We start from the raw sequence: 18,382 nt of genomic DNA, 5'->3' as shown, positions 1-18,382 counted from the left end.
CCCCACTCGGGCAGCCGCGCAGGCCCCAGGTGCAGCCATGTTCCTCGCTCCCACCACCCGCGCCTCCATTGACAGTCCTTGCCCGAGAGGGCCGGGCGCCGAGCTCGCCGCGTCCTCTGGCTCCGGGCTGGTCGGCGCGAGGCTTCCTGGGAGTCGTAGTCCAGCGCCCCCCGCCGTCGCGTTGATGGGGACGAATCAGAGACTACAACTCCCGCTGGGCGGTGCTGCGGGTGCGCACGCGCAGCGCGCCTTCTAGGAACAAAAAAAAAAAAAAAAAAAAGAGGAGGAGGAGGGTGAGAGAGAGAAGCTCGGAGAGCAGAGAAAAGGGGCCACCGATCGCCCCCCCGCTTCCCCGCACGCGCTCTCTAGCCGTGGCCGCCCGCCTGCAGCGGTTACCCCGGCCTATCCCTCGGTTCCCCTGTGAGAGGATCTAGGCGCTGAGCGAGGCCCTGCCAAGGGCGGCCATGCGGCGGTGACAGGAGCTCGGCCGAGACGCTCGGGCCCCCTCGCCCTCTCACCTCCTGCCCGCTCATCGGTCCGTCTCAACCCCAGGCTGCTCCGCCGCGGCCACAGCTCGCGCGCGCGCGGCCCACATTCTCTTCCCTTCGGCGCCCCCCGGCCCCGGCGCTGCCTGGAGGCGGCTGCACTCGGGTGAGTCCCCGTCGCCTCATCCCTGCTCCCCGCCACCCCACCCCGGTTGCCATCTCGAGTGGGCTTTTGAGACTCGCCCCCTCCCTCCGCGGGGGGGACTGCACGGACAGCGGGGGGGGGGGTTGTGGGGACCGTCGGCGGCCGTGTTGGGGGGGGCCCATCCCGCCCCCCCACCAGCCCCGGGCCGCCGGCGTTGGGGGTGGGGCAGGAGCAGACGCGGTCGCGGGGGACGACAGTTGACGCGCGCGCCTGGGTGCATGGGGGAGGGGCGCGCGCACCGGCGCGGCGTGTGGCGGCGGGGGGGGCGCCTCACGCGTGAGGGCCCCGCGCGCGAGCGATCGAGCGAGCCTGCGGGCTGCGCATGCCCGGCCCGCTGATTGGCCGGCTCGGGAGGTGCGGGTGCGCGCTCGGTGCCAGGCCCCAGCCGTGGGGTCGCGCTCGGACTGGTGTCTCCGGGGCTCGTGCGCCCGGGCAGCAGACGCGCCGGATTGGCCGGCGGGCGGCGGGGGTGGGCGGTGCCGCGCTGCCTGGTAACTGCGGCCGGCGGGCGGGCCGCGGAGCGCCGCCCCTCCCCGCCCCTGCCCGCGCCCAGGTGGAGCCCGGGAGTGGGCTTTGTCCCGGGGCCGGGCCGGCGCGCCTGCCCCAGCGGGGCCTTGCTCTTTGGGGGAAATAAGCACAATGACCGGAAGGAAAACCTCAGCCTGCAAGCTTGGGAAAATAAGCCATCGGGATTCGGCCAGTATCCAGAGGGGATTCAGAGAAGAAGACAAAAAACAAACAAACCCCCAAAACAAACCCCCCTGCCCTCGTTACTCCCGACTTTGTGCTTATCCAAATTTTGCCTTTTAATAAAACGTTTTTTTTTTTTTTTAAAGTGTTCATGGTTTTGCGCTTCTTGGTGTCTGAGAATGTTCAGACGTAAGGTCTAGTTGGAGTGGCGCCCACTCCTCGGAATGCGGGCCTCCGGGCACGCTTCTCAGCTTCTTGCGTTCAACTTTGCTGCAGACAATGGCTTGATAGGCCGCTGTGCGTAAAAGTGGTCTCTGGGTGCTCAGAAAACAAAAGGGGAACTTAGTTTGCAGACGAGCGTGTGCATTAGAGTGCCGGGCGGAGGCCGGGTCTTAGCCACGCCTCCAAATCCTACCCCCACCCCCAGCTAAGCCCCGGGATTTGGGGTGACCGATTCTATGTCCTACAGCATATTTTTTCCTGGTCCGTTTTCCAGCCACTGCAATCTGCTACCGTGCACTTTTCGTTTCGCTTGCTTCTTGTGATCTTGGCTCACACCTGTAGGCTGGAATGACTTTTTGTTCCTTTGAGGCGGTGGAACTCTTATTGCTCATATGCAGTCACTTCTTTAAAGCCTTCTCTTATAATGTTGGGTCAGAATTTGTTGCTTCTTCTTACGGTCAGCCCGTTTGCCCCTCTTTATTTCCTCTTGGAGTTTGGTTGGTTCTGCTTTGTGTACACGTGCCTTGGCCTGGTCACTAGGTTTAAACTCCTGGAGAGTTAGGGATTAAACCTTTTCTGTCTTTGTCTTTATCCCCCTTCCAGTTTACAACCGTCAAAGCTCATATTGGTAGCGGCAGTTAGTGCTTGAGTAATGTTTTTATATGTCAGGCATCGCTCTTAGAAACTTAAAGTGGTTTTCTTATTTAATATTCATAACACCCCCCTAATTCCACTGTTTAAAAGAGAAGTCTAGAGAAGCTGGGTGATTACCTGTTGGTCACCAAGCCAGAAAACCTTGAACTTTTATGACTCTTAGCCCTTAGGCCATTGGTTCTCAGAATCCAAGCATCCCCTGCGGGGCTTGTTAAAACACAATTGCTGGGCCCCACCCCAGACGTTCTGATGCTGCAAGTCTGGGATGGGCCGGAGAATTTGCATTTCTGTCTAGTTCGCTGTTGATGCTAAGGCTGCTGCTCTGAGGAGGAACGCTGTGAGAACTATTCACTCTAGTATGAAATTAAGTTGTGAGGGGAGTTTATTCTAGGTGCATGCTTTTCCTTACTTTAAAACGAGGTCTTAAAGAATCAAAGTAATTCAGACTGCTTACTATAGATTACTTGGCAAACAGGGAGTTAAGAATTTTTGTTTAACTTGGCAGGCAGAGCAGCTGGAACTCCCCAATTCTTCCCCCCACCCCCAGTTCCATGTACCAATGATTTGACTAACTTCTAAGAAAGTGACTAAAAGACTTTGTCATTGAAGCATAGGCTTTGGCTTTCATTGTCTTGGGGCACAAGTCTTTGTGACAATGATTTTAAATTTTAGTATAATGGATTTCTGTTTTGGGAAAGTAATCTTAAGTTAGATAAGGGGAGTGGGATTAGTTTCTAGTAATGTTCTATCATTTTATTTGGATGATCCTTAGATCGATGGTGTGTTCCAAAACATAAAATATAAAAGACAAAGTCTCTGCTCAAGTAAATCAAAACACTGAAAAAGTTCCAAACACTTCACCTTTTTTTGTTATTACTGGTGACCAGCTATTTACCTTGCATTCCACCTAATTAAATTCTATCATGTTTCATTCTTCTTTGAAAATATGAATTTTTCAAATATTGCAGTCTCTTCACAAAACTGCTGTGGTGTAACTAACATGAAATTGTCTTAGTGGCTTAAACAGATGCTCATCAAGTGATTTTTATGTATGTCTAAGGGAAAGCATTTTTTTGAAGAATTGTTGGTGATTTAATTCTCTTTGAGAATAGTATTAATATTTCACCTTTGCTGAAATGTATTAGAGGTAATCTACCTGAAAGATAAGGGCTTCCCAGGTGGCCTGGAGGTAAAGAATTCACCTGCTAATGCTAGAGACAAAAACTTGATTCAGCCCCTAGGTCGGGAAGATCCTCTGGAGAAGGAAATGGCAACCTACTCCAGTATTCTTGCCAGGAAAAGCCCATGGACAGAGGAGCCTGGTGGGCTACAGTCATGGGGTCGCAAAGAGGCAGACAGAGCTGAATACACACGCACACACCTGAAAGATAATTACCAAGAAATTTTTAATAGCAGTTTACTAAAGGTCCTTACATTGGTACCTTTTTTCTTCAAAAGTTGTCTCCATTTATTTGAGAAGCTTATTCATTGTTACTAAAAGAAGGTAGGAAATGTAATTAATCAGTTGTTCATTATAATTGTAGAGTTGGGTTTCCTTGTAATCAGTGAGCTTAAGTGGCAGTATGGCAGTGTGAAGAATGTGAAGTGAAAGTCGTTCAGTTGTGTCGGTCACTTTGTGACCCCATGGACTCTACAGTCCATGGAATTCTCCAGGCCAGAATACTGGAGTGGGTAGCCTTCCCCAACCCAGGGATCGAACCTAGGTCTCCCGCATTGCAGGCGGATTCTTTACCAGCTGAGCCACAGGGGAAACCCCAATATGAAGAACAATGCTCGATTAACCAATGTGTAGCTGAGGCTACTTGTGTGGGGGTAGTAAAACTAAGAATTAGTATTTGAGAGAATGTGTGTATATAATACTGGAAAAAATTAGGTGTATAAATCAGAAGTACTGAATGCATCTTAATATTCTTTTTCTGTTCTTTCTTCTTCTTCCTTTAGCATTTTCTTCTTTCTTGGCTTTCCTTTACAGGAATGTTCCCAGATGCAGTTTTCCCATTTTTGTTTTTTCTTTTTTTTCCTCTTTGTTTCTGCAGTCCTCGCCTTCATACTCCATGCCTGTTTCTGTCGCTACTCCTCTGCTTTTTCCCACTTTGACCTAGTGGGAAAGTAAGAAAAAGTTGCATAGGGATTGTCAGAGTTGATGGCAGATCGACTCATGTTCCTTGGTTGTAAATTGAAAAATTATGGAGGACTTTAAAAGAATTCGCTTATTTAAAAAGTGTAACTTCAGAGGCAAAATGAATTTACGGCCGAGTGAGACAGTATGGCTTAGTGGGTGCCTATCGACATAGGTTCTGAAATTACTCCCATCTGTGTTACCTTGAACAATTAATTCCCTTTCACATCTTTGTATCCCAGTTTCCCTATGTTCCCTATGTATCAAAAGGATGATGATAATAGAAACTGTTTCTCTTTTAGGGTTGTTCTGAAGATTGAATGAATTAAAATTAAATACTATGTTTAATACTTTATAGAAATTGAATTTCCAAAGGAAATAAAAACTGCATGTGATACCAGTCCTTGTTCTATTGATTACAAGGTTAATCTCCATAGACTCTGGAGAATGTAAATTCTGTGAGGGCAAGAATTGTTCTTCAGGGATTTTCCCCTCTGACAAAGTGTTTTTGTCTTTGTAGGATGGCAAAGGAAATACATCACCCGTTCCCCAGCTTAAAGTACTGTCTGTGATTGTGCATGGGAGTTCGTAGGTGAGAATTGTGGAGTGGGTTGCCATTTCCATCTCCAGGGCCTCTTCCCGACCCAGGGATTGAACCCCGGTCTCCTGCACTGCAGGCAGATCTTTTCTCATCTGCGGCACCAGGGAAACCTGTATGTGGTTGTATTCTGGTGTGATTGTAGGGTCAGAGCGTAGGCAAGTGTTTGGTCCTATTTGGGGCATCTGGTTAAAGTGAGCCCTGGTTAGTAGACAGCTATCTATAATGTGAATTTCCATAATGGAGATTAATGTCTGCCTTGTAATTAGTAAACTTAAAATTGGAAAATAGCCTTTAGAACTGCTTACCCAACACAGAATCCCTCCACCAATTTTCTTCAGCTATCATACAAGTTTTCAAAGCAGTACCTTCCCCCCACCCCACCCCTGCCCTGGGCTGTTATATTTGAGACAGAAACTCATAAATGTGTTGAAGGGCAATTGGAATTTCTTTGTTGTTAGTGGGCAATTAAAGAAGGTAAGAAAAGTTTACCTGTCTTAATTGTGGTCAGGTCTCACTCACCTTCGTGTTTTCACTAGAAACTGACAGTTAAATGATACCTGAGAAAACTGCTTATATCTTATTCATTATTAAGAATTTGATGTATTTAGAAAAAGCTCTTAGTATTGACTATAACGTAAATGTGAACAGAGTTTTGTCTCAATTGAATTTTCAGACCAAAATATAAAGAAAATGAGATAGTGGAACTGCACTAAAATTAAAAAGTATTCTTGGCCTCAGTCTTGAAACCACTTAGATTACTTTATTGAAATGATAATTTGACAAAGGGGAGGGTGACAGCATGTAAAATGCCCACTTAATAAGGAAGGAAAGTGCAAAGAGATTGACCCTAGTGCTGGGATTAGTTTGAAAAGTGCCTAAAGGGGTTCAGGGAAATTGTTAGCTTCCCACTTTTCTCCTGTTCTTTTTCTTTTTTTCCATTTAAAGCATTTTTAAGCCTTTTAAATTCAGTGCCTTTAATTACAGTCACAGCATTCTATAACCATCACCACTGTTTCTAAAATCTTTCTCATTGCCCCAGATAGAAGGCCTTCTTCCCCGGAGTTCCTGGAAATCTCTTCATTTACTTTTATTCTCTGTGAATTTGCTTCTTGTAGATTGTCATGTAAGTGGAATCATGCAGTCCTGTCCTTTTGGGTCTGGCTGTTTTACTTGGAGTAATATTTTCAGGCTTCATCTGTGTTGTGTGTATCAGAACGTCATTGCTTTTTTAAAGTGGCTGAACAGTGCCGCATTGCGTGGTACTCCACATTTTGTTTTCTGTTCATCTGTTGATGGACATTCAGATTGTTTCTACCTTTTGGGCATTACAGTGTTGCAACATGAACATTGCTGTACAAGTATTTTGAGCTTTCAAAATAGTTTTCAAGCTTTTTGTGTGTATGCTTAGTGGGATTGCTGGATCGTTGCCTTTTCTTTTTATTGATTTCCTTGGGGCAGAATTTAGATGGATCTGAACAGATCTTTCAATAGCAGAGAAAACTGCTGAGAAATGAGTTTGTCCCTTTGTGAAGAATTTGTGTCGGCTATTTCCACCATGAAAACCTCGTTCTTTCAGATAGTTCCTGATAGTGATTTTTAAAAAAATGGTGGTAAAATAGACATACGACAAAGCAGTGTTAAGTGCAGTTTGTGCAGTCACCGGGTTGAGCAGCCATCATAAAGTCCAGCTCCAGGACTTTTTCATCTTCCTAAACTGAAGTTGCCCATTAACCCATTCCCTCTTCCTTGCAGCCCCTGCACTCACCGTTTTACTTTCTGTCTCTAGGGATTTGACTGATTTGTTTTATTTGGCTTTGCTGCACAGATCTTAGTTTGCTGTGTGGAATCTTAGTTTCCCCACTAGGAATCAAACCCAGGCCCGCCACTGCAGTGGAAGCGCAGAGTCTGGACAAGTCCCCATATATGTGTATTTTAGGAATAAGTGATTTAATTAAATTTAAAATTAAGTGCTTATTCAGTTTATTGAATGCTTATGTTTAGCACTCTGTCAGGTACTTGACAGATTCTGATAGGAACCTTGTGAGTTAAGTTCACGTATTTATTGTCATTTCCAGACTAGGAGATTTGGGATTAAAGAATCCCACAGCCAGCCATATCTAATATTGGAGCTAGGCCTTTAATTCAGAATTTTGGCCTCATTCCAAAGCTGCCGTTCATAATTGCTTGGCTCTGTTGCCTGCTTTCTGTGGACAATACATTAAAAAGAGAAAAGATGGAGCTTTTACGCCAGTTACTTGATTTTCATTTCCTCCTCCAATTCATACAAAGTTAGAAAAAAACAAGTGAGCCAGTTTAACAAGTAAACCAAATGTTTTTTAAACTTGACGTAAAGTAAAAGGAGTACATTCTTTGTATATTGGTAGAGAAAGCTGCTCCTTTTAAAAAACTCTGGACTATCAGTGTAAAAGTATACTTTATACATGTGTGAAAAATTTCAAACTAGTGCTAAGAAAAGTTGTGGATTTTCCTGAATAGTTGATAAGGTGTGTGTTTGTTTTGCAAAGACAGTGTTCTGGATACTGTGAAACTCAGTATTGAACTTGTAATCCACTATTGGGAAAGATCCACTTTCCCTGACTTCTTTTAATTATTTTATCATTCTTTCCTTCACCTGTTTTTTTTTTTTTTTTCTAGTTTTTATTATTTTACTTATTTGACTCCATCATGAGGCCTGTAGGATCTTAGTTCCCTGAGCAGGGATCAAACTCAGACCTGCTTGGAGCCTTTAACAACTGGACCACCTGGGAAGTCCCCTGGCTTTTCTGTTTTTAAATATTTATGTATTCATTTGGCTGCAAAGGGTCTTAGTTGCAGTGTGTGGGCTTAGTTGCTCCAGTATGTGGGATCTTAGTTCTCTAACCAGGGCTTGAACCCATGTCCCCTGCATAGAAAGGTGGGTTCTTAACCACTGGACCATCTGAGAAGTCCCCTCTGGCTTTTTAAAAAAGAAAAAAATTTGACTATTTTTGTTAGCTGTCTCAACAGTTTTTTGGAAATAGGGTGGAGAGGGTATAATGTTTTAAGTATGAAAGTAAACACTTGGAGATCATTTCAAATCCTAACCTTTGCAATGTATTTTGTTTTGTCTTGAGAGATTGCTTGATGTTTACTGATAAAATTACAAACTTTATTTCCGCAGAAATTAATAATTTACACTAGTGGTAAAGAACCTGCCTGCCGATGAAGGAGACAAGAGATTTGAGTTCCATCCATGGGTCGGGAAGATCCCCTGGAGGAGGAAATGGCAACCCACTCCAGTATTCTTACCTGGAAAATCCCATGGATAGAGGAGCCTGGCAGGCTACAGTCCATAGGGTCGCAGAGTCGGACACAACCAAAGCAACTTAACACATCTTAAAATGTAAGCGTAGCCTACTATAAAAACTTAAAAGCCTTGACTTAAAAATCAGCCTTGGTCCACCTTGAATTAACCAGTGTGTCATGAGTGCTGACTGCAGAACTGGATGGAGGACCTGGTCTCAAACCCAAACACAGTACTGTTGAAACTGAAAGACCCTGATACACCATTTGATTGATACATAGTCTGTAGAAGTTTCTTCTGACAGTCTTTAGATAAAGTTGTGTGTGTGTTTATACTTTTGACATGAAATTCTAATCGCTCCTTCCTTAAAATGCAAGAAGCCAAAAAAAAAAAAAAAATCCAATTTTATTTAGCTGATGGGGACAAATTCTAATCAGTAATCACAGTGTAACATCCTTCACTTTCCCAGTTTTAATACTCCACTTGTGACTGCAAAAGCAAAAAAGTTAGAACCCCTTTGAAGTCAGGCAAAAGTAGGAGGAATTTTAATTAGTGGCTGTGTTTTAATTAATATACATGAAATATTTTAAAAATTATTTTGAAACACTTTAAACAAAATAATTATAAGAAGAGCAAACAAACAAAAATTTCCCACATACCCTTCATCCTGCAAGCCCATTCATGTTTTGGCAAACACCACTCATTGTATGTAGCAAAGGGCCTAGTCCAGCAGCACACTGAGCTCTCTGTCCAGGGATTGAACTGTGGCCTCGGCAGTAAAAGCTCAGAGTCCTAACCACTGAACCACTAGGGAATCCCCAGTATCACACTTTGCATCCAGTTGTCCCATCTCTATAATATACTTCACTGTAGAGCGGTTCCTCTGTCTTTGATGTTCATGCCCTTGACCTTTTTGAAGGTTACAGAGCAGTCATTTCATAAAATGACTCTCAGCTCTGCTTTGTCCAGTGCCTTTTGGACAGGAACATCACAGTGTTCTTGTGTTTTGTTGGCTGGGCATGATGTTTATTTGTCCCGTGACTGGAGTTACTTTGAACACTTGGTTAAAATGGTGGATGATGTATGCTATATTTTCCTTTGCCTAGTAAGTGTTTTGTGAGGCAGTACTTAGGGATAATGAAAATATCTCTTGTCTTTTTAGCATTGTGGAATGCTGGGAATTTTAAAAATTTAGGCTGAGAATTTTAAACTTTTTTAGGGATGACATTTAGTGCTTGAACCTAAAAACCTCACGTAGAGGAGTTAACCTAAGTCCTTGAAAACAATGAAATTTAAATATTGTGGGTAGTGGAATTTGAAAAATGTTAAAAATTGGGTTACAGTGTATAGTGTAGTTTAAAAGAACTTGGGAATTAAGAACAGATATGGATGAGAGTCTAGTAATATAATAATTCTGTGATTGTGGGCAATTTATTTTTGAAGTATCAACTAGTCTTATGTTAGAAAAGGTCTGCTTTGTAAAATGTGTCTGGCAGCTGTCACAATAAACATGTCAAGATACTAAGTTACCTTCTTGAGATCTTTCAGAAGTTAAACTAATGGAGTCAATGAATAACTATAAATACATTTTCTTTAGAAACTGCTCCGTGGACATAATTAGAACAAATGGTTCGTGCATGCTCAGTCACGTCCAACTCTTGGTGACCCCATGGACTGTAGCCCGCCAAGCTCCTCTGTCCATGGGGTTTCTCAGGCAAGAATATTTGGAGTGGGTTGCCATTTCCTCCTCCAGGGATCTTCTGGACCCAGAGATCGAACCTGCGTCTCCTGCATTGCCAGGTTGATTCTTTACTGCTGAGCCACCTGGGAAGACCAGAACAAATGGTACTATGCTGAAAAAAATTTAAGATATTTATAAAATCTTTGTTCACAACCCAAAGTGATTTCACTAAATGTATACTGACGTTTTAGGGATGAGTAAGTTTTCTCTCCTAAAAAAAACTTTAGCTTTTAGGATATTGTAGCTAGAACACAGAGCTATTAAATACAAGTTTCAGAGGTAGAAATTTTTAGGCAGCCTAATAGATTGCCAATATGTAATATTACATGATAACCTATACTAATTTTAATGGAACTGAATCTTATTTAGGATAAAATCAGCTGATTCAGCTATTAGGTCCTTGCCTTTTATTTTAGGCACCATCTTAAGACAAAATAGTATCTTAGATGATGAATTTTAGCCTTTTCTTAGTTCTCTTCATTAAAAAAAATACTTTTATAAAATCAGCATTTTATAAAAGTTTGAAATTCCATTTTACTGTTCTTAGAATTAAGTGATACTGAAAGTTATTTTATACTTCTCGCTGAAGATGAGTGTAGTTAAGATTGTAATGATGCCTTCAGTCACAATTTTGTTGAAATTTGGCTTTTGTGGCTCTTAGTAAAATTAAATGAATTGGTAAATTAGAGTTTTAGCTAACCTTATAAACAAAAAAAACCCTGAAACTAGATCTCAAATAATGGAGACAACTAAAAAGATGTGTGTCTGTGTGTTAGTCACTCAGTTGTGTCTGACACTTTGTGACCCTGTGGATTGTAGCCCGCCAGGCTTCTCTGTCCATGGAATTCTCCAGGCGAGAATACTGGAGTGGGTTGCTGTGCCTCCTCCAGGGGATCTTCCCAAGCTAGGGGTCGAACGCACTGCAGGCAGATTCTGAGCCACCAGGGAAGCCCAAGAATACTGGAGTGGGTAGCTTATCCCTTCTCCAGGGGAATCTTCCTGACCCAGGAACAAACTGGGGTGTCTGCATTGCAGGCAGATTCTTTACCAGCTGAAGCTACCAAACAACAACCAGAAAAAACCACGGAAGAGATAGCTCATCTTAAATACTGGTCCGGTGGAAGCAACCACGGCACAGGAAAGCCATGCTGCATTTTGTTGGAGTGCAGGTCGAAAAATTAAGTTTCAGTGGAAGATTTTCCTGATTAATTAAAGTATTCCCCCCCTCTTTGTTTTTAAACTCTTAAGCCTGTTTAATTGCAGACTTGAATACCATATTATCTGTCCTAAATACTGTCTGTAGCCTTCCATGGCCAATATCCTAGGGGTAAGTATGTTAATTGATTTTTAATGTTTTCTCAGTTTTAATTGATCCAGGTATCTGCGGTTTAGTAATTATGGCTCTAGAAATAAAACACTGAGTTGGGAAACTTACTGATTTTTGTAGTCGTAAAGTTCATTTCATCATACTTAACTAAATGTACAGTGTGGCTCTTAGTTGCTTATGATAAGTAAAAATAATAGAGAATTTAAACTGACTATAGAAAACTGAAAATGAAATTTTTGAGAAGAAAATATTGAACCTGGTGCCTGGCTGAGTTCAAATCCATTTCTTCCTAGTTGACCATGGATCTTGGTTTTTGGATTTTACTAAAATAAAGCATTGCTTAAACGACTCATGGCTGTTTGTCACTGTTAATGGTGATGTGTGTGCCTGACAGTGCCTGTCAGCAGAGTTTTGTGACGTAAAGTTACGCGTTCATCTAGACAATCGGTCTGCAAATCATTCGTATTTATTTCTTTGAACAATATTCTTTGTTTTTTCAGAAAGTGCTGTTGTATGTTCACATGTACCCTTCAGTGTCCCTCTGCTGCTGCTGCTAAGTCACCTCAGTCGTGTCCGACTCTTAGCGACCCCAGGGACTGCAGCCTACCAGGCTCCTCCTCCGTGGGATTTTCCAAGCAAGAGTACTGGAGTGGGGTGCCATCGCCTTCTTCTCTAGTATTTGCCTTTTGGACAAAAAGGATATTACACTTTTGCTTCAATTTGCTTCTAAGTGCCAGTTAATTTGCTGCCTTAGGAAGATTGCCTAGTAGTACAGTTCTAATCACCTTTTAACCTGCCTTTCTTGGGTTATTTTTATGCATAAAAGTTAGAATTTGGAGATACAATTCTAGTCCCTGGTTATAAAATTAGCTGTCTCTATGACTTTATCCAGACAGCTAATCTTGTTGGGTTGGGTTTCTCATTTCTAATACAATGGAACAAAGAGGTTGCACTAAAATATCTTGAATTTTCTTCTTGATCTAAGATTGTAAGCTTTAAGATTGAAATGGAAAAATGCTTGTTGAAAATAACTATAACATCACAAAAAAGAAATAAGACATAAATGTAATAAAAAAAAAACAAGATCAGAGTTATGACCCCTCTCCCCCCACTGATTTAACAATCTGACCTGAACCTTAATTTGAAGCAGTTATTGCTTAATTTGAAATTTTAGTAATATTTAGAAATCAACACAATCAGAAATCTTAGAGTCTCGATTTTTTCATTAGAGTGATGATGGCCTATGTCAAAATGTTATAGAGCTCTGTTTGACTCACTATAAAATCTCTCTATTATTCTGCTGCTCAGCATTAATGGCACAGATCAATAAATTAAAATTGGAAGTGTGGTCCAATGAAAACTTTTCATGGGGGAAGTGGCCCAGTGGCCTAAGCTGGTGGCCCAGTGGTTAAGACCCCATGCTTCCATTGCAAGGGCTGTGGCTTCCATCCCTGCCTGGTTGGGGAACTGAGATACTGCAGGCTGTGCGGAGCAAGTGGCCATAAATAAATAAGTAGCAGGCACACTGGTTACAGCAAAAACAAACCATAAAAAACCCAAGCACTTACATGGAATTAATTATTGGCTTATTTTCAGGTAGAAGAGATCAGTGCAGTAAGGACACAGACAAACCTAATCCCTGAAAGATATCCAACAAGAAACCCAAGAAGACTTTACAGAATGGCTGGAGTCCGTTTTCAGAAACATAAAAGAAGGCGTTGCTTCTTTTAAACAATAGCTGACAGGTTAAAAGATAAAAAGACGAAACAGCAACAGGCCAGTTAAGTTCAGTTTTGAAACTCATAAAGGAGAATTAAAATCAGATCAGGGAAACAAAACATGAAGTTAAAAACATTTGTAGTTGAAGAAGTAAAGAAACTGAAAAAACGGGAAAGGAGGTGGAACGGACCCTGGTAGCCATGATTTTTGTGTCTGTGAGCACTTTTATCAACCCCTTTCTTGATGACAGTGTCCTGCTTTGCCTTTAAATAACTGCTTCCCTTCCCTTCCTGTTCCACACAGTTCTGGCTGGACTGCCAATCACAGTGTATCCCAGGTAATCTTGTTCTGACTAGCCACTTAAGTGGGCTTGGGATGCAAATCCCCAGACCTTCTGTGCAGAGGGTAGCAAGAAGGTACAGGGATCACAGAATAGGTGTATGGTCAAACTTTAAAGATATACGCATGGCTGTCATCTTCGTCTTAGGAAAAAACCCATCTTCTTAAGGAGAAGTAAGGTCTGCGGGGAGCGAATAGAAGTCTAATGATGTCCCTTGTGTTCCTTGACTGGCTTTGTATGGAGTCAGTGCCACCTTTAGGCTGAATAAAACAAGAAAATTTCCTTTGTTTACTTGTGGTGCTTTGAATTGGGTAACCTTGCAGTTTAATAATAGTTCTGGCTAATTCATAAATTGTTCTTGAAGATAAAGACTATTGTAAATTAGATGTGGTTCCCAGAGTTGGTGGGACTACTAAGAATGCTCTAGAATTATAAAGCAAAACTTTTGTAAAACTACCAAAAAGTTGGTAGGAATTTTGAAGAGCTGTTATGAGAAAGCTAATAATATTAACGGGAAGATGGGGGACTTCCCTGGGGGACCCAGTGGTTAGGATGCCTCACTTCCACTTCAGGCGGCAAGGGTGTGATCCCTGGTCGGGAAACTTAAGGTCCCATAGCTGCACAGTGGCCCCCAAAAATTCTTTTTTAAGGGAACTAATAGTAGAAGTGGAAATCTCTTTTGCTCTGAGGGCATCTGCCAGTGTCACCATATGTACTTGAGTTTTGAGAACCTTGTGGGATGAAGAGGCTGAAACCAAAGCACAGAATCTGCAGAAAATTCAGGGGTCAGAGTCACCATTCCCCTCAATAACTGGCGACCCCTGATTGAATAAGACTGATTAAGAAATAAGGCAGCTTGTATCCCTGTTTGTGGTCTGGGTTAACATATAGGGGATCCGAGGAAGGTGAATTCTTGGCTTATGGTGATCTCCCAGGCAGGAACTGTTCCCAGACACCAGGTCTCATGTTTAAAACAAGGTTTTGATGTAAAACAACCAGCATACAGTAGAAGACAGGTATACATGGGAACAAGAACCATACATTGGAAGGTAGAACTGTGAGAAACATCAGAAATACAACTGCAAAGACTTGAGATTTTGAATTATCCTAGACTATGAAACAACTCCCACTACTATGTTTAAAGAAATATGTCAAGCTTGAAAATCTTTGGGGTGAAGAAAATTTTAAATGTGACATAGCAGCAAATAGAAAGTATATAAATGAAAATTACAAGCAAAAAACCTGGTGGGTAGTTTTAACAGAATAAGTACAAGTGAAGACAAAGATGAGTGAAATAGAAGATAAGTCAGAAGACCAGAGTCAGTTCAGGGAGGATACATGAGAAACATACAGAAGAGAGTAAGAGATTTAAGGATTAAGATTCATTTAATCTGAGCTTCAGTGTGGGACAGGAGATAGAAAATGGGACAGAACCAGTACCTGAGGAAATAATGTGTGTGTGTGTTAGTCATTCAATTATATCCGACTCCAACCCCATGAACTGTAGTCTGCCAGGCTCCTCTGTCCATGGGATTCTCCAGGCAAGAATCCTGGAGTGGGTTGCCATTTCCTTCTCCAGGAGATCTTCCCAACCCTGGGATTGAACCTGGGTTTCCTGCATTGCAGGAGATCTTTACCATCTGAGCCACCAGGGAAGCCCCGAGGAAATAATAGCAGAGAATTTGCCACAATCAAAGGATGACAGTCCTTAGTCCAGATGCCCAGTGAATGATAAACGTACTGAATAAAAGGAAATCTGAACTCTGCACACTGCTCACATTCTGAATTGTTTGAGTGCATTTTTTCTTTCTTTGTGTTTAAAAAGATTAAAAGCCATCCGCCATTTTTGTATTTACTCTTACAGGAGGACACAGTCGTTTTGGTCATTTCCCTTTTTGTTCCAGAGAATTCACTGTCCCATTTTAGTTACTTGAAATTTTTTTGTTTCATAGTCTCTTTATTTGGGAGACTTCTGAGTTTTGATATGACAGATCATATCCTGGGGATTTTTTGTTGTTGCTCATTTCTAGACACACAGACACAGACACACAAGAGAGACATGCAAACACAGCCTCCCTGTTTAACACACACACATGCACACACCCCTGTTTAAACCAGAAAGAGAGTGCCTATTTCCTTTTTGTGAGGTGCTCTACCCTTCAACGTTCTTTTTTTCCTAGGCTCCCTGGATACTTCCGATTTGCTCTTACTCTTCCTTTCTCCCAGGGTGGTTGTGAATATTTAAAAGATGACTAATAAAACATGATAGCTATATTTAATAAATGTTTATTTCTTTTTTGTCTATCTTGCTCTTATTTTAAACTGACTATGTAGGGTGAGAGGTGAAAAGACCCTTCCTGGGAGGTGAGTGAGTGGGTGTCTTTGATCAGAGAGGAGGCAGCCGAGGGCAGCCCACCGGGGTCTCGGAGCTGCTTGGTGGTCTGGGGCGCCCCAGCCTGGCTTTGCTGCTCCTGGCTCTGGGAGGGCCCACCCATCAGGCCTCGTGCTCTGGAAGCTCCTGTCACCACCCGGCCTGGTGTATCCTCGCGCGGTCGCAGTTAATGCGGCTGTGCGATGACAGTTTCTTTCTCGCAAAGGGCGGAGGAGCGGACGCAGTTCCACGATCCGTGTTGACCAAGGGCTCTCAGGGAAGTGACCCAGATGCAGCCATTTCTAGAGAGCAGAAAGCCCCAGACAGAATCGGCCTTCCCCATGGAGCCCAACTGGACTCCGCTGCCTCCAGGGTTCTTCCCATCAAAGAGTACTGAGATGGTCCCGAGAAGTTCTGTTAATGAAGCGGGAGCTCTTGTCTCCTGTGACTTCCCCACAGGCTGTTAGGATGGCGATCCTCCCAGTTCTTAACACACTTTGAATGTGATGGATATCATAGCATATCTGTGGCAATTGAAGGTGAGAGGTGGAAGCAGCAATAGGCAGGAAATTGTTCTAATGTTATGTTCTGGCTCTGAGGGTGACTATATGATCTTGAGAAATTATTGCAACATGAGAACACATCTTTTTTCTCTTGCTAGAGAATTAAAGGAAAAGTGAGATTATTCAGAAATGCTATGAACTTTCAGAAATGATAGTATTAATATATTCTAAATGAAAGTTATTATAGAAAAACAGTATGCCTTGTCCATTTTGATTTAAGTAAATTTAAATATAACTTTGGGCTTCCCAGGTGGCACAGTGGTAAAGAATCCACCTGCCAATACAGGAGGCACGAGAGACTCGTGTTTGATCCCTGGGTCAGGAAGATCCTCTGGAGAAGGAAATGGCAACCAACTCCAGTATTCTTGCCTGGAAACTTCCACGGAAAGAGGAGCTGGGTGGGCTACAGTCCATGGGGTCACACAGAGTCAGACACAACTTAGCAACTGAATAACAACAATAGTTAAGAAATACCCAGGTGTCTTTAGTAAATTAATTTATATATATGTATTAGGGATTTCTTTGGAAGGAATGATGCTAAAGCTGAAACTCCAGTACTTTGGCCACCTCATGCGAGGAGTTGACTCATTGGAAAAGACTCTGATGCTGGGAGGGATTGGGGGCAGGAGGAGAAGGGGACGACAGAGGATGAGATGGCTGGATGGCATCACTGACTCGATGGACATAAGTCTGAGTGAACTCCGGGAGTTGGTGATGGACAGGGAGGCCTGGTGTGCTGTGATTCATGGGGTCGCAAAGAGTCGGACACGACTGAGTGACTGATCTGATCTGATCTGATTTGTTTTATAGAATTACTGTTGGTCCTTAATTTTTCAGTTATCCTCTCATATTAATTTCATTTCATTATTTGGTCTCTTGCTAAAACCTAGAATTAACTGAATTGAAAAGGGATAGTTTTTTAATAGGCATCTAATTTGCATGCTATTTATAGGAAAACAATTCTTTTAGTATTAGAATTTTTTTGTTGTTTATTTTTATGTACTTATTTTAAAAATTTATTTATTTTAATTAGAGGCTAATTACTTTACAGTATTGTATTGGTTTTGCCATACATCAACATGAATTTGCCATGGGTGTACATGTATTCCCAATCCTGAACCCCCCTCCCACCTCCCTCCCCATACCATCCCTCTGGGTCATCCCAGTGCACCAAGCATCCTGTATCCTGCATCAAATCTGGACTGGCGATTACTATTAGAATTTTTAAAAATTTGCTTTAGATTTTGGCTTCTTAGAATGTCTTTATATGATGTATGTTTGCCTTTTAAAATTTTTATTATATATATTAATATTAAAATTTACCATTTTAATGGTTTAAAATTCCCCTGGCATTAGTTACATTCTCAGTGTTGTGGGACCACCATTACTATCTATCTCCAGAACTTTTTCGTTGTCCCAAACTTAAACTCTGTATGTATTGAATAATAACTTCTCAGTGCTCCCTTTTTCTAGTCCCTGGGAACTAGCATTCTACTTCCTGTCTCTTAGTCTGGTAGGTAATCTCTTTTGAGTGGATCACACATTTGTCCTTTTGTGTCTGGATTATTTCACTTAGAATAATAATATTTTTAAGGTTCATCTCGATTACAGTATATATCAGAACTTCATACCTTTTTAAGGCTGAATTACATTCCATTATATGGATGTATGATATTTTGTTCATTCATCTGATGGTGGACCTTGGGGTTCCACCTTTTGGCTCTTGTGAATAATGCTGCTGTGAACATGAGTGTGCAAATACCTGTTCACATCCCTGCTTTCAGTTCTCTTGAGTATATACCCAGAAGTGGAATTGCTGCATCATGGTAATTCCGGGTAATTTTTTAGAGGAATACCAAACTGTTTTCCACAATGGATGCACCATTTTACACTCCTGATAGCACAGGGGTTCCTGTTTTTCCACATCCTTGCTAACACTTCCTATTGAATGGTTTATGTGTTGGGTTTTTATAGCGCTTGAAATTCAGCTGAGCCTCTCTGCTGATACTAAAGTTTTCTAGAGAGAAAGTGTTATAAAGGA

General features: G+C 42.3%; 1 protein-coding gene across 8 annotated transcripts in view; it reads left to right on the top strand.

Annotated features, from left to right (window-relative positions):
* Positions 1–271: 271 nt before the first annotated feature.
* The window catches only part of GTF2I (general transcription factor IIi), an 82,763-nt gene continuing 64,652 nt past the window's right edge, over positions 272–18,382 (top strand). For 4 of the 8 annotated variants that reach the window (XM_019987533.2, XM_019987532.2, XM_070780001.1 and 1 more), the window contains exon 1: positions 272–651. The gene's annotated coding sequence lies outside the window, so the exon portion shown is untranslated. The remainder of the gene's footprint in view (positions 652–18,382) is intronic. The other 4 variants (XM_019987538.2, XM_019987535.2, XM_019987537.2 and 1 more) reach the window with 1 other exon arrangement.

Source organism: Bos indicus, chromosome 25 (genome assembly GCF_029378745.1).
Source record: "Bos indicus isolate NIAB-ARS_2022 breed Sahiwal x Tharparkar chromosome 25, NIAB-ARS_B.indTharparkar_mat_pri_1.0, whole genome shotgun sequence".
Taxonomy (NCBI): domain Eukaryota; kingdom Metazoa; phylum Chordata; class Mammalia; order Artiodactyla; family Bovidae; genus Bos; species Bos indicus.
The sequence above is the reverse complement of the archived record's forward strand: the minus strand, read 5'-3'. Positions and strand labels throughout refer to the sequence as shown.